This window comes from Bidens hawaiensis, unplaced genomic scaffold (genome assembly GCF_021521415.1).
Source record: "Bidens hawaiensis isolate Kalapana, Puna unplaced genomic scaffold, B.hawaiensis_p1.1 tig00101464_1, whole genome shotgun sequence".
Lineage (NCBI taxonomy): Eukaryota > Viridiplantae > Streptophyta > Magnoliopsida > Asterales > Asteraceae > Bidens > Bidens hawaiensis.
The window spans coordinates 4,531-21,117 of record NW_027504708.1 but is presented as its reverse complement, the minus strand read 5'-3'; the positions used below and the strand labels follow the sequence as shown (position 1 = coordinate 21,117).

The 16,587-nt window shown below is 35.9% G+C and overlaps 1 pseudogene across 1 annotated transcript; it reads right to left on the bottom strand.

Annotated features, from left to right (window-relative positions):
* Window positions 1-7: 7 nt before the first annotated feature.
* On the bottom strand, window positions 8-7,202 carry LOC143608156 (uncharacterized; annotated as a pseudogene). Its single transcript, XR_013149152.1, has 24 exons — window positions 7,066-7,202; window positions 6,532-6,613; window positions 6,210-6,288; window positions 4,835-4,875; window positions 4,449-4,644; window positions 4,297-4,372; window positions 4,134-4,214; window positions 3,990-4,070; window positions 3,749-3,825; window positions 3,587-3,641; window positions 3,450-3,498; window positions 3,225-3,362; window positions 3,003-3,084; window positions 2,818-2,896; window positions 2,480-2,526; window positions 2,126-2,334; window positions 1,951-2,038; window positions 1,737-1,856; window positions 1,545-1,662; window positions 778-850; window positions 568-687; window positions 407-475; window positions 139-309; window positions 8-56 (listed from the first exon to the last, which is right to left on the bottom strand). The product of XR_013149152.1 is annotated as an uncharacterized LOC143608156 (transcript).
* Window positions 7,203-16,587: the final 9,385 nt, after the last annotated feature.

The window sequence follows — 16,587 nt, the reverse complement described above, 5'->3', positions numbered from 1 at the left end:
AGTTTACCCTCGATGGTCCTCAGATTATGACCACAATGTAACTTTAGCTCTTCAACCTGTAGAACTCTAAAGATATTAAGGAACGATTAATGTTATTTTAGAATGAAAAAAGAACAGCAATTCCTATGAAGACTATACCTGTTTGGTGGTCTTTGGGACATATGAACCCACAACAATAAGTCCACCACTTTTTCCTTTACTGATTCCAAGATCTTTAGGCAAGATGGGATCTTTTGAGATAATTCCAATACTAGCAGATACAAAACTAGCAGCAGTTCGACACAGGAAACGTTTCCCTTTCAATTCTGCCTGTCAGTGACAAACCCACAAACGACTTTTATGGTGTTTCACATATTATTATTAAAATTATAGGAATTTATTTGAAACATAATGGAATTTCAGGTACCTGAACCATACCAGCTGCAAAGACAGCCATGTCTCTATCACTAGCTGCATTCACTATACATGTGGAACCCTGTTTTATACCAGCAAAAAGAGACAAAAGCTTATTGCATTGTACATATAAAAGGTTATTGAATTATACATATAAATGTTTGTGCTTTAAACCTTCTGTAAACTGCAAAGATGCTCACAGACAGCTGCTGGTCCACCATTACGTAACAATTGTATAGAAACTGATGAAACGCTGCTAGCAGGTATACGTCCCTTAGTTTTCTCCTCAACCCACTGGGATCCAACAGATACAGTTAAAAGCATTTTAATAATGGTTTTCATATTAGCAGTGTTTAACTGTTCATGTGGGAAAGTTACACAGACCTCACGCAGGCTTGAAGATTTATAACCAAATGAAGCATCTTTAGCAAACTCTGTATCTCCGGCAGGAATGAGTCTATATAGAAAAAATTATAAATATCAATCCTCTTGATTTACTTAAACTGCGTGATTAAAAACAATATATCTCAATGTGTAGTATCAGACCAAAGGGCATTTAGCCCAATGATATCTGGTGGTGTAATAGATGTTCAAATTCCGTGGTAGGTGGCTTAGGTGGATTTATGAGTAGATTATTTAGGGAAGCCGAAACTGAATTAACCGAAAAGCGGTTATCGGTTATTTTTTCTACCCTCGGTTAACCAAAATTAACCGAACCAAACCATTCATATTTTCATATACTTTTAGCTTGTATACCTACATTTCATGTATTTCATGTCTTATAGCACCATTTCATGTATTTATACAACCATTTCATGTATTTATATCTCTATTTCATGTATCTATACATTCATTTCATGCACTTATACCACCATTTCATGTATTTATATCTCTATTTCATGTATCTATATATTCATTCATGTATTTATACACTGATTTCATGTATTTATACACTGATTTCATGTATTTCTATATAAAAAATTTTAGCCGAAATTTGATTTTGGTTATTAAATGAAATTAACTGAACCAAACTGAAAAATCATCCGAATAAACCGAACCAATCAACCAAAAACCGATTGGTTAATTTGTTTGAGGCTATTAAGCGAACAGTGCACACCCCTAGATTATTAGCTGTTCGAAAAGAATAGTACCGATCAGAATCCGCAACATAATGCACATCATCAATGGTGAAACGACCTCCTTGCAAGAAAAAGGGCAAATAATCCAAGCATCTATTTCTCCGAGTACTGAAACAGCTGCATCTGGTTCCTGTAATATTCATATAAAATGCCAAAATATCATTACATTATAACAAGTTCATTAACAAAAATGTTAATTTTCACCTCAGGAAAATGTCCTCTTAATGTAGAATCACCACGCAATACTACAGTGTAGTCATTGTTTCCAACTGACTTTGCTGCAGTACATAGGTTTTGGCAAATATCTGTTATTAGTGCGCTTGCCTGCACGAAGAAGAAAGTACACAAAATGCATACTTGAATATTCAAAACCAAAAAGAAAACAAATACTGTGTAATGATTTATGGATGCTTGTTACCTTATCAGAGCTCAAAGCCCGAGAGTTTGTCAAAATAAAAAAGCATTTAGGTCTACCTCTCAACTGTTCAGCAAGCGACTCAATATTCCTTTCAAATATTAAAATCATCTGCCAGGTTATCTAAAAATAACAGAATTTAGGTTAATACTTCAAAATTATGGCGACATGTGCTCACCATTCAGTCAACACATCAACATCATGGACTGTTTGAGTTCCAGTTGGATCATCATCCAAAACAACCAAAGTCTTTAAGTTATTATCCAGTTTGCGTATGTCATCCAGTGGATCCAGTGCCCACTCAGATGGAAGAGATTCCAAGGCCTTTTGTTTACTAATCACAGCATGTTTTCCTTCAACTTTGACACCTGTTAATGTCTCGTATATCTGTTCATATAATAGATGTTTTCATCATCATATAATATTGAAGAACAAGATGCAGTTACAAATTAACTAGTCAAATATAAGAAAACGGAGACTTAAGTTTCTATTATGATGATCAAGTTCAATGCATATGCATCAAGTAACTTACCTTAACAACAGCTGAATCATCTAACCGTCCCCACCCAGAAGCAGAACCTAAAAGTTGGAAGAATAGTGATCATTAAAACAATTGTCATCATCTTCAATCATTATTATCAAAAAAATCTATAGAACTATATTGAGATAGATAAATAATAGAGATGAAACAAACTGATGTAATGAAACAGGATTGCATATATATATTGTTTTCATTTAACCAGACCTAAAAGGAATACTTAAAGGCAAATCAAGAAACAGGCATGAAAGGGCTTAGAAACTTATCGTTTTTTACTTTTAATTTGTTTTCTTAAATATTTTATACTCTAAAATCTTTGTTCATCCAACCACCTGACAAGAACAACTGGAGTGCAACAGTAGAAATGTGAAGTGGAGCTCTATGAGACGTGCATTCACGAGCCACGATCCCCTGCAAATAGAAGAGGTTGATAAATGGAAAGTGGAAACAAAGCTTATTAGTATATAGTTACTTTGAAGTAAAAAAGAAACCAAAATAAAGATGGCTACAGTCAGACCAGATCCTTAACGAAGATATCAAGTGCAGATAAGGGAGTATAATCATTTTCCACCATGTGCGGACCACGATTCTCAAACATCCTGCAACCATAAAACAAAAGTAATGAAGGTACATGAAAAGTGATTGTATGGCCCACCATCTACTAGTCCAAGCTTTAAGTTCAATAAGTTTCTTAATTCTTAACAGATAACAATTCATAAAGTAGGATAAATGATCATACCAAGATGTTCCTTCACTATTTTTTATAACATCAAACAAGATTCTTGTATCTAATCCCAATCGAGCCCCAAATGCCATTGCTTCAGCTGCTGATGCTATATGAACTCCAGCCAGTAGTTGATTCACCATCTTTACACCACTACAGAAAAAAAATAATACGTTAATAATACACCTTTTCACATGTATGTGATGGCATGATAAAGTAAAAAAGACAACCGAGATGTACCTTCCAGCTCCACAACCCCCTTTTATCACATATAGCTTCTCACTCAATGCTGTTGAAATGAAAAGGCACACAAATTTTAATATTAGTCATAGAAGTTATTGTCATAAGACTTGGATGATTATAAAATTGCTAATTACCTGAAAGAACTGAGCCAGCATGCTCAAGTGCTTCATCTGCACCTGATGCCATAATCTGAATAATGTATGTACAACAAAGCGAGTTTTACACAAAAATCTTTAAAATTACTAACCAGTTATTCTAAGTAAGATCAATTCTGTAAAAAAAAACAACTTACGCACCGTCAGCGTTCCTTCAGAAGCCCTTATGACACCACCAGATACAGGGGCATCAATCAATTTGAATCCCTTGTTCTCATCTACAGTTTGTAGCAGCAAGATGAAGATGTGTTAAAAAAAGGACATTTAAAAACATGAGATGATTTTATAAGTAAGAACCTATCCAAGCATGCAAATAGAAAATGCTAAAGCAGACATTATACAAACTCTATATTATAACCAAACACCAAATGTAAGAACCTACTTTGTAAGCGCAGCTCAAGGCGACTGACAAAAGCAGGAGAAACTGTGGATGAAAGGACAATAGATGATCCAGGTGGAAGAGCTACAAAAAAGGGAGGAACAGGTTAATTCAACTCACAAAACTGTAGATTATATTTAGACATACCTGGCACAGCCCCATCAACACCCTATAGAACACTCTCAACTTGAACTTCATTTGTGACCATCACAACGAGAACTTGGACATCTGAAAGAAAAAACACCAAAAAAACCCTTAAAATTCCTTTGAAGCTATTTAGAAACAAAACCTTAAAACTACTTTTTGTTACCTTTTGATACTTCTGCAGGAGAGTTTCCAATCAAACCACCAGCATTTTCAAACCTAAATAGAGTTGGCTTATATACCTATCAAAGAGAAATCATGAATCAGCATTACATTGTTTTTCCTTGTTAACCAAAGAACAGTACAAAGAAGTGTTACATCATATCCTTGCACACAGAAATTGGATTTCAGAAGATGAGTTGCCATGCCGAATCCCATTGCTCCTAGACCAATAAAAACCTATTTTATTTGGTCGTTTTGATTTTTCACGAAGTTGATTTGCCAATAGTTCGGGATTGTAAGTTTCTGCGTTTGCTGCATCCATAATTTGTACTCCAAGTACTTTTTCCCAAACCTGCACAAGAGAATTGATGAATTCTGATACATCAAAGCAATAATCTTGTTTAATAAAATTATTAAGGAGGTTTTACGCGTTAAAAATACAGTGTTGATGAGTTTTGGCACATTTACAATTGCTACATATTTAATTAAGTGTATACGGGGAAGGCTACTAGCAGATAGATAAATGATAGTAAAATCTTAACCTTGAAACCATCAAGACCATCAGCGTCTGAGTGTCTAGAGCCTGTTGAACATACACATAAACAACAATCACACATTATGATACGAAACCGTCTTAAGCTGAAGGGTCAAGGAGGATAAATGGTGAGGATGTTAAAGGGTTTAAGTAACCGCAGCAATTATTACTAAAATTGTGTCTATTTATAGGTTCTTGTTATAGTTTCTAGGGTAAGAATGTTTATGTTTATCAAATTTAAGGTTTTTATACCTCTTCTAATCGGAGATCTAATCCTTCTCAAATCGGATTAACCGGAGACTAGCTTCTCTCGAATCGGGCCAACTATCCTCATTCTTGTTTATTTCTATCAATTTACTATTTTATTTTCGGGGTTCTATCATTTGGTTCCATTGCCGGGAAATCGCATGACGACCACAACCCAAAATCTAGCAGATCAGTTGGCAGTGATTGCAGCCCGATTAGACTCGCTAATGGCCATAAAGGAGGGCATCGCAGAGATCAAGGCTTTGTGAAATGTTAAGGAATCTCATGAACCGCTACCGGATCTGGATAAAGAGGATGTTCCAGAATACAGCCTTAGCGATGACGAAAATAAGTTAAAGCGTGTTTTAGGTGTTGAAGTAGAGATCAGAGATGGGGCTAAACAGAAGATTGGAGATGAGGTTCAATTTAAGATGGGAGATGCTGATCAATTAACTATCGGAGATGGTGGTCAATTTAAGATGAGAGATTTGGATCAACTTAACCGATCAAGGGAAACCCCACTAATGACCCGTGACAAGTTGAAGTTGATGTGTACCAATTTGCAGCAAAACCTAACAGATGCCTATTCCGGATTCCAAATTCCAACTTCTACTGGATCGGATTCTTTCAAGTCTGCACTGGAATTTAGGTTTGAGAATGGAAAGGTTGCAGGTCAATTTCCCCATACTTTAGCCAATCAATGGGTCTATGGCACGGGTCAACCTACAATCGAATGGATGATAGCGTGGCACTACGACTACTGGATTGACTTTAGGTCAAGTCGTTTTACCGGCTGGGAAGTATTGATACGAACCCGTCTTAAGCTGAAGGGTTAAGGAAGATAAATGGGTGAGGATTAAGTTACCGCAGAAATTATTAATACAATTATGTCTATTTATAGGTTCTTGTTATAGTTTCTAGGGTATGAATGTTTATGTTTATCAAATTTAAGGTTTTTATACCTCTTCTAATCGGAGATCTAATCCTTCTTGAATCGGATTAACTGGAGACTAGCCCCTCTCATATCGGGCCAACTATCCTTGTTCTTGTTTATTTCTGTCAATTTACTATTTTATTTTCGGGGTTCTATCACATTATTCATTTGGTTTAAAGCAGTCATACAATGTAAACCATACCTGCTAGGAATTGTTGATGAGCAGCAGCCAATAGTGGAAGAGGAAATACAAGTGACTTGGCAGTGTCCAAAACTGTCTCCTGTAGTTAAATTAAATTAATATGGAAACAAACACTAAATAAGAGACACGATAGCCCCCGCCTCCACCCTAAAAAACAGGATCTGTCATGTTTTTAAACCTTAGTAAGATATCACTATCCTATACATAATGGAGAAAGAGTAGACGTGGCAAGATGGGTGAGTTGGGTAGCTTGTCCCTTAATTCTTTAAAGTTAAAGCCACAAAACTATGCAATCTAGAAACACAGAGTTCAGGCAAGCTACCAAATCTTGAGCAGAAGCATTTAGGAGATTATCCTTGATTTGATTCTCTTGTAATAACGTGGGTATGTAGTTTTTGAAAATCCTGCATATCACGCAAAATCAGGCTTATGTGGTATTTACAGAAACAGTGCAAGAAAGCACTAATAGACAAATGCAAGCACAAATATCTCAACAGTTACATTAAATATAAACACTTATTCAATAATTAATCAGGCATGATCAGCTAATACCCTAACCATACTTTGATTACCAAATCATAGTTGATTTCTCACATAATGATGAATTGAAAATACAGATTTTAGCTTGGAAAACTACAGCCTCTAGCTACTTAATACTTATGTCCATAATTATCTCACATTATTGATTCATGTCAGTAGAAACAAACATACATGATAAGCATCGGATATGATACCATATGTGTCTGTGTTGACTATTGAGTCCATGGACCTATAGCTATAATACATTACAATGAACTATTTTGGATGATATCATTTTCGTAAAAATAAACGACATGGTAATGGTCATAGAATGTACCATGAGTTCCCGGCTGCATTTGATATGATATCATACAATATCCAAGGATGAATACCAGCTTGAACACCAAGAGAAATGGCCTCGACAGAAGAAACAAAATGAATCCCCTTAAGCAACTGTATTACCATCTTAGATTTTCTGGAAAAAAAAATCAAGAAACTATATCAGCAATCATAGAAATCAAATGGTCCAAGACCACATTCAAGAATGTATGAGATCTTTACAAGCTTTTGTAACCCTAGTTAATTAGAGAAAATTTCATATATGCAATTGAGTTGCATCATTGGCAACAATCAGTCTATTTTTATTTGCAGCCCTGGTTATCAATTGCAGCATTTATGTAATTACTCTCTCCTATTGGAATCATTAGCAACAATCAATCAATCATTCATTTAACAAGAAATTGAACTAGTGAGAGAGAGAGAGAGTTTATTCATTGACATCCATGATTGGATCATTTGGAACCCTAGGACGAATTCAATTAAACTACAACACTCGGTCCTAGTTGTAGTTGAATTGAATCATATCCATGAATGGCAACAAGCAATGATCGATCATCTGTAACCCTAGTAATCCACATGCATTGATCTCCAGTCATTTGCACTCAAATGAAATGAAAATAAGATTGATCGGACGGGAGGTGTAAATGTTTAGTTAGTAAAATCATCAATCATAAATACCTATCGGAATCCATTTGGTAGTTGCTGTGACTGACTCAGAAACTCGGATTGGATACATATGATGACAAAGCGTATGTATGTATCATCAATCTGACATGGACCAAAGTAAACAGGTCAAAGAGATTGATGGAGTAGGTAGAACTAGAGACAACACGCTTCACGTGGGCCATTATTTATCGTCAATCTGACGTGGACAGAGTAAACAGGTCAAAGAGATTGATGGAGTAGGAGAGACTACAAGCTTCAAGTACAAGTTTAAGTTTAAAGTGGGGTAAAGGGGTAATTGTAATACTTATTTAATAATATATAAGTGTCTTTCATATTTCTCAGAGTGGAGTGTTGTCCAATTTTTTTATTTTTTATAATTTGAACATTCAAGTTTCTCACTTATTGTTAATTTCGTTCAAATTTCTAACTTCTTTAGTTTTGCATTGTTAAGTGAGGGGTAAAATCGTCTTTTCGGTATATTTATTGTGTTTACATTTTCTAAACCATTGTGCTTAGTCTTTCCAAGAGTTTCTGATTTTGAACTTCAATCCGTGCTTCTAACTCTCTGATTTGTTCAAGTTTATATCGAATTACTACTTGTAACTAGGGCTATCAATTCCTGACACGACCCGAACCCGAAACGAAAAAATATAAGTTTTGGGTCGACTGATACGACCTGTTTTTTTAAATAGGTCAACCCGAACTCGACCCATCTAAAAAGTGGGTCAATCCGAACCCGACCCGTCAGAAAATGGATTGACCTGTTAACCCATTTAAAAATTTTATAGAAGTTAATATTTTGATTTTAGAGATAAGAAGGGTTAAATTTTAAAGTTAAATATTTTAATTTATAATTTATCATATATCTATTAATTTTTATAAATTAAATTAATTACTTTTTAAATATTTTTGTCCATTCTTCACTTCTATTATTTATATTTTATTAGTCTGAACCATCTATTCTCTTATTATCTCCATTCGTTTATTCTTATCTTAAGCAAAATACATGAGCCTAAGTTTATTAATTGGAAATGAGAGATAGATTGACAAAAACAATTAGATCTATCACAAAATTGTTAAAATGTTTTATATGAATAAGAGTAATTGATTGTCTAGGTTAATATTAAGCCACTAGATATTAACCATATTCGTAAATAAACGTATAATGGGTTGACCCGAAACACAACCCGAACACGACACGAATTTAAATGGGTCGACACGACCCGACACAAATAAATATATGGGTTGGCTTAGGGTTGAAGAATCTCGACACGCCAACCCGCCAACCCAAAACCTATTAACCCGATAACCCGACACGATTGACACCCCTGATTGTAACCATATGTTTAATTCTCTTGTACAAATAGCATAATTAGCAGACAAAATGAGTTGTTTCGTCTTCTTTAACGTCAAACACCTGCAACCACCATCATAACCCGACCATCGCTTGAACCCGTCTCAATCACCCATAAACTCGCCTCAGCCGCCGCCATTAATCGGATATTGAACCCTAAACCCTCAGATCTGGGACGAAACAATGTTGAACCTTCTGATCTGCATCGATCAGTGAAAACTCGTCTCCTCCGCTATCCCATAGGAGTTATTGTTGGAAGCGAGTGACGGCTACCGGTACGTTGTTCCGATTATTCTTTAGGAGAGTTGGGAAGACGATGGTTTGACCTAGATTTTACAAAACGACACGATTAGGCACACTTTGTGATGGTGTTGATGCATCGATTTGGGATTTTTTGGTCTTGAACGAGAAGGATAACGTTGGTGGCGGCGGCGGTGGTTCTAACCAGTAAGACGACGAAGACAAAATGAAGATGGGGAAGATTGATGGAGGGGTGTTTGGGACTTTGGTTTGGATTATAATATATATTTATTTTAATTTGTTTTTTTTTTAACTTGTATTGTTTATTATTTTCATTTTATTTATAGTTTAAAAGTAATAAATAAACAAATAAGTAGAAGGACAAACTTGTCCCTGACTTAACAATGGAAAACTAACGAAGTTAGTAATTTGGATGAAAATGGCAACAAAAGGGAAACATAAATGGTTCAATTGTGAAAAAAAAACAATTTTGGATGAAAATCGCAAAACTGACCAAACCATAGGGACGATTTTGACACTTTACTCTTTCACAAATATAGTTACAATATTAGTTCCTATATTTTAATTTTTTTTTTACAAATTTAAAGAATAATTACAAATTTAACCTCTATTTTTTATCTATCTACTCTTTTTAATTTCACTTTTAACGCAACTTTCATCACGATTTTTAAATGGTCATAACTTTTTCGTACGCTAATATTTTTTTTTTAAATCGCACCATAAAAACGAGTGTTTTATTCTTTTTAATTTGTGTATGATATTGCCATAGTTTGTTTAAGTTATAAAAATAACATTTTATGTATAGGTGTTTGTGCCCGGTTTTGAATTAAATCGTGATTCAAATCGTTAGTAATGGTATTTTGTCGTCGAAAACTGAACTGGACCATTGAAAATTAAAGCCAACCAAATTGAATCATTACCAACATTTTGGTTCTGATTTGGTTTGTACTTGGATAATAAATTGAGTTTAAAATAAGAATCATTAATCTACATATACAGTAGAAATTCGATAAATTAATACTCGATTATTTAATAAACTCTCTAAGATAATATTTTTTGCCGGTCCCGACTCGATTATTTAATAAGCTCTCTAAGATAATAAACAAATAATTCACTAAAATTATAAGATAATACATTTTTGATAATTTCTTTAGACCCCATATAAAATATAAATTAATAATTCCTTATATATAGCATATTACATGAATGATTTATGAAGGTTTCTTGAAAAATGACTCAATTGTCTTTTGTTTTTTGTTGAAATCAATTTTCCCTAGAATCTCGTCTCTAATTTTCCTTAGCATGGTAAGAACTTCTGGTGTTGTTTTCTCATAGCTCAACAAGAAAGTGTTCAATGTGATTGCCGCTTTAATAGCTTCGTTTCGCGAAGGGGGCTCCATTGTAGAACTTTCATCATCTTCTTCATCGATATCATCTTTATTAATTCCAATAACGCTTTCAATAATTTCTTCATCAGTCAACAACTGTGCAACTACATTTTCTTCTGGGTGAGTCAGAACATCTTCAACATCCATTGCATTGCGATAACCCAACTCTTTGATCAAATTCTGGAGTTCTTGAGTGCTTTCACCACCTTCATCTGAGTTCTCAAAAGTCATGTTATCTGTTGATCGAAGTTTACAATGACGAAAATATTTTTAATGTCCATAAAGTGATACATTGAACACAAGAAGCATAATAAGGTGGGAGATTGAAGGTTTCTTTCTAATTGGGCCGTTCATTTGATATACATGCATTGTATACAATAATTAAGTGGAAGCTTGAAAGGTGCTTGTAAACTAAGTATTCTACTATAAATTAATAAAATATTAATTAATATATAAATTAATAATTGTTAATTTATCGATTAATTAATAACTCTTTTAATTAATAAATTTTGGTGGTCCCAAGTGTATTATTTTATAGAGTTTCTACTTCAACAAACGGTTTCACTGTTTCAAATAAAACAATAAACAGCCATAGATTACCAAGTTATGTGTTTTCTGTTGCATCGTGCGGACACCCGTCTAGTTATTTTATTATTACACATCTATCCGATCTAAGTTTTAATTTAGGGCTTTTATTTCACGGTAAGATCTGCAAAACTTTTATTAGCAAATCAACTTGTGACACGTGTTTTTAGTCGATAATTTGGGTCTTGAAGAAGCTGGTGAGCATGTTCGGTTGGAAAAGTCAACTTCGACACGTATCGGAAAAGTCAACTTGGACATGTACCGCACTACTAAGATGAACACATCGTGGTAGGTACGGTAACATGCCAGTTCTGCTCAGATTCTGATCAAACAGTTGAACATATCCTGGTTAACTACTCGGTGGCTGATGTGGTATGGCAAGGCGTAACAAGATGGTGCAAACTCACACCTTTCTTTGCTTTCTCCATCCAAGTTATGTGTTTTCCATTGCATCGTGCGAACACTCGTCTAGTTATTTTATTATTACACATCTATCCAATCTATGTTTTAATTTAGGGATTTTATTTCACGGTAAGGTCTGCAACACTTTTGTTAGCAAATCAACTTGTGACACGTGTTTTCAGTCGATAAGTTGGGTCTTGAAGAAGGTGGTGAACATGTTCGGTTGGAAAAGTCAACTTGGAAACGTATCGAAAAAGTCAACTTGGACACGTACCACACTACTAAGATGAACACATCGCGTTAGGTACGGTAACATGTCAGTTTTGCTCAGATTCTGATCAAACAGTTGAACATTTCCTGGTTAACTACTCGGTGGCTGATGTGGTATGGCAAGGCGTGATAAGATGGTGCAAACTCACACCTTTCTTCGCTTTCTCCATCATTAATGTCATGGATTACCAAAGATGCTTGGGTCAGATCCAAACAGAAAGTTGTTAATACAAGCAATCTTTCAGGTCATACTATGGTGCATTTGGAATGCGAGGAATAACAAAATATTTAACGGAGTTAATACAAGCCCAAGTAAAATAATGGAAGACATAATGTAACGCCCGAAAATTTCGTTAATCGGCTTGATCGCTATTAAAGTTTGTTTAAAAGACGGGGTTTCATCTTTCTAATTTAGGAGCCTTGTAATACGTTTTAAAAGTCCATTTATCCATCCTTTTGCTCAAGACATCAATTTTGTGACACCCCGAATTGTCACATTAACTCCGTTAACCCAAACTCTGTTATCCTTTTGCTCAAGACATCACTTTTGTTAAACCGTGACCGAGTCAAATATATTACTCGAGGAAGACTTAGGGTGAGGAGGCTCGTGTTACGTGATTTTGTTTTGTTAAACTGTGAGCGAGTCAAATAAATTACTCGAGGAAGACTCGGGGTGAGGAGGCTTGTGCTACGTGATTTTGTTTTGTTAAACCGCAATTGGGTCAAATATATTACTCGAGGAAGACTTGGGGTGAGGAGGCCCGTGTTGTGTGTTTGACCAACGAAAATTATTTATTTATCTATTTTTGATTTTCTCCAAAATTTTTATATATATTTATTTAAATTGATTTATAAAAACATGAAATCACTCAGCTCAAGCTGACTTTGTGTGTATGTTAGATTTATTTTCAGGTTAAGAAGTTGGGGATTACCGCTTGGACATGCTCAAGACTACCCGGATGGTTGAAGGCATATCTAGTCTAAGAATTAATAATGCAAACTGTTTTCTTTTCATAGATTATTACACATATTTAAATTTTGATTTGTAGGCATATTTTCCGGTTTTGGGATTTGGTACTTGATTATTTTCCGTTGCATGTAACTCTAGACTTGTTTTTAATAAGTTTAAACCGATTTTGTCCTTTACATAAGAATATTTTGGTATGATGACCAACTGTGGGACTCCCGTTTTTCTGGGTCTTACACGTAATGATTCTAAGTTTCCTATAGGTGGATGCAAGATCAAAAGAAAACTAAAGTCGATTGGATAAAGTGGTGTAATTTTGATGTACTGAACGTGTAACTCCCTTTTTAATTTGTTTTTGCAACTAGTCAGTTGCTAGTTGTTTGAATACGATACCACCTTTCAAAAAAAAACTAGGTATTTTAAAGTTAGATATCTAAAAATTTCAAACAGTGGATTTCGATATCCAAATAAGAAAATTCGGATACCCGAAATCTTAAATTCAAATGACCCGTTTGGATATTCGAATTCAAAAATATATATATTGTCTATTGGTCGATATTAATCACAACTTAAGAAATTCCATACATTAATCTCAACTTGCACTCTATTGGCCTTCACTGAGCCTTTTCTTAACGGGAACTAACCCGATTAGTTTTAGAGCAAAATATGTCATTTTCCAAGTTGAGGAAGACAAATAAAAAATGTAATTTAACTTAAAAACTCACCACCATGGCCGCCGCTACCAACTACACTGCCGCCGCCACCCGCGACCATCGCCACCACCGCCGCCGCCGCCACCTCCGTCGCCTCCACCACCATCTGATTCTAAATGGAGGGTTTGAAAATGCGATATTGGGTTTTAATAATCCAAACTTTGGTATTTTGGCCGACAATAATAATTATATAAATTTTTAAATACGCGTAGGTGGTGCCGATGGTGGTAGCGTTCGTCGCAGCGGCGGTCGCGGTGGTGGTGGAAACCATCGCGGTGGCGGTGTCGGTGGCGACAGTGTTGGTGGCGGTGGCGGCGACAGTGGTGGTGGTGAGTGTTTAAGTTAAATTACATTTTTCGTTTGTCTCCCTCAACTTTGGAGAAACAGGTGGTGGCGGCAGCGACGGAGGTGGTAGTGGTGGTGGCGGCGTTGGCGGTGGCGGTGGTCGTGCCGGTATTGGCGTCGGCGGTGGTGACGGTAGTGGTGGTGGTGGTGGCGGCGGGCGTGATGGTGAGTTTTTAAGTTAAATTATGTTTTTCATTTGTCTCCCTAAAATTGGATAAATGACATATTTTGCTCTAAAACTAACAGGGTTAGTTCTCGTTAGGAAAAGACTCAGGGAAGGCCAACAGAGTGCAAGTTGGGATTAATATAAGGAATTTCTTAACTTGAGATTAATATCGGCCAATAGGCCGAAGTTTGGATTATTAAAATCCAATATCCCTTAAAAAAAAACTTTAGTTTTGCTTAAACTTAAACCTATTGGTTGTTGGATTAATAACGATGATTATAAGGTCTTAACAGCACCAGAATCAAAACCTGAGCTTGTAAATGGAGGTTTATTAACGGAATTACCGGCTTGTAACAACACATAGTTGCATTTGGATCTAGCATCCCAACGTTCGAAGAACAAGCCGAAGGGTGGATCAAGGTTAGGTTTCGGAGAAGGTAGAAATTTTTAGGCTTTTGATTAATGAGTACCATTGTTTTGATTATCATGTTAAATATAATAAACAATAATATATATATATATATATATATATATATATATATATATATATATATATGTGTGTGTGTGTGTGTGTGTGTGTGTGTGTGTGTGTATAACTTAGTTAGACCTATTCTAGGCTTGGTTTGATATCAAGGATTCAAGGTATTTTCGGTTGAAGATTGATAGATGTTGCGGTGCTAACGAAGAACATGAAGAACAACCTTTTTCGAAATTTTAGGATGAAGACGGGAAAAGGATTTAGCAAGATCCAGTTGTGAATTCAAAAGATCTCAAAATCCCTAAGTATTTGAGATTTTGAGTTATCAACAAGCAATCTACTTCTCGGTCTAAGCTGGTTATCGGTTACAAAGGGCTCTCAGGTTATCGGCTGCTAGGTTCTAAGTATCTGGTTCTTAGTGATAAATTGTTCTCGGTTGTTATAGTTCTCGGCTTCTATAGGTTTTTGGCTATCCTCAATTCTCGGTCACAAGGTTCTCGGTATAAAGTGTTTTTGGTGATAGTGAGGGTTCTCGGCTCACTTAAGAGTTTTCGGTGACATTTCTGGTTCTCGATTTAGTCTATTCAACTAAGATGGAGTCAAAGGACAACAATATTTCTACCAATATCCATCAGGAGCTTGACTTTGTGATGGAACCACGACTCGAATTCTGCGGTTGTTAAATATTGAGGGTTAAGATGAGTGAAAGTTCAGATTTGAGAAGTACATGAGAATGAAGAACTCCAGGCTTGGATGAGTATTTTAAGGGGTCCAACCATCATCAGTTATGAGTTGGATGACGAAGAAAAGACCGTAGCTCCTAAACCTGTTGAGAAGTTCACAGATGCTTACTTTGAGAAGGTTGATGATGATGAGAGAGCCTTATTTACTCTCACTCTAGCCCTGGCTCCTGACATTGATCTAGGTTTTAGAGAAATCAAGTCAGCCAAGGCTCTCATTGATGTGTTTAAGGGAAATGAAGACATGCAGCAAAGTAAGAGGAATCTGTTGTGTCAGGAGTTCAATATGTTTAACCACATTCTGGGTGAATCTCTACATGCACAACTCCAAAGATTCACCAAGATTGTAACTCGAATGAGATTAGCAAAATTGAGTTGACTCTCTTGGAAGTCAACAAGAAACTCCTGAACTCACTTCCTCAAATCTTCAAATCTGTGGTATGAATGTTGTTGTGATTAAAAAGATTAAGAATCTGGATAGAATTACCATAAATGAAATGATGGATGTGATTAATTCTTGTGAAATGGATGACAAGCAGCGTGCAATCAATCATGCTAGTTCTTAGTATATTGCTGGCTTGAATTCATCCACCAACAATGCTTTTTCAGCTCAGGATGGATTTGCTATGTTTAGATCTACATTGAACCTGTCTACTGCTCCAGTTTATCACTCAAGCATACCGCCCAAAGTATCTCCAAGGAACACGATTGCTACTCCATCAAGCTCTAATGCCAAGCCAGCTCTTCATATTCCCACAATCTAAGGAAACCGAGGAGAGCATTGCCTTAATAGCAGGTTTTATGAACTGCTATAACGCTTTTCTTGCTGGTGATATAGTCCCACCAGTTATGTTTGCTGAACTGGATCAGATCCATGTGGGAGACGTCGAATAGATGGACATCTCATGGCAAATGGCTATGGCGGTGTTCAGGGCAAATACCTTCACAAAGGAGATGGGCAGAAACAATTGGGCCTTCATAAATGACAACAAAGTGGGCTTTGATAAGGGAAAACTTAGGTGCTATAACTGCCATGAGCTGAGTCACTTTGCTCATGAATGCACCAACCTTGCTAAGGAATCTATAATGAGAGGGCACTGATTCCAGTTGCATAGACAGGAGCAGCTGGGTCTAGAACTGGGAAAGCTATGGTGGCTCAACAGTTTTGATGAGAAGAGTAGATGA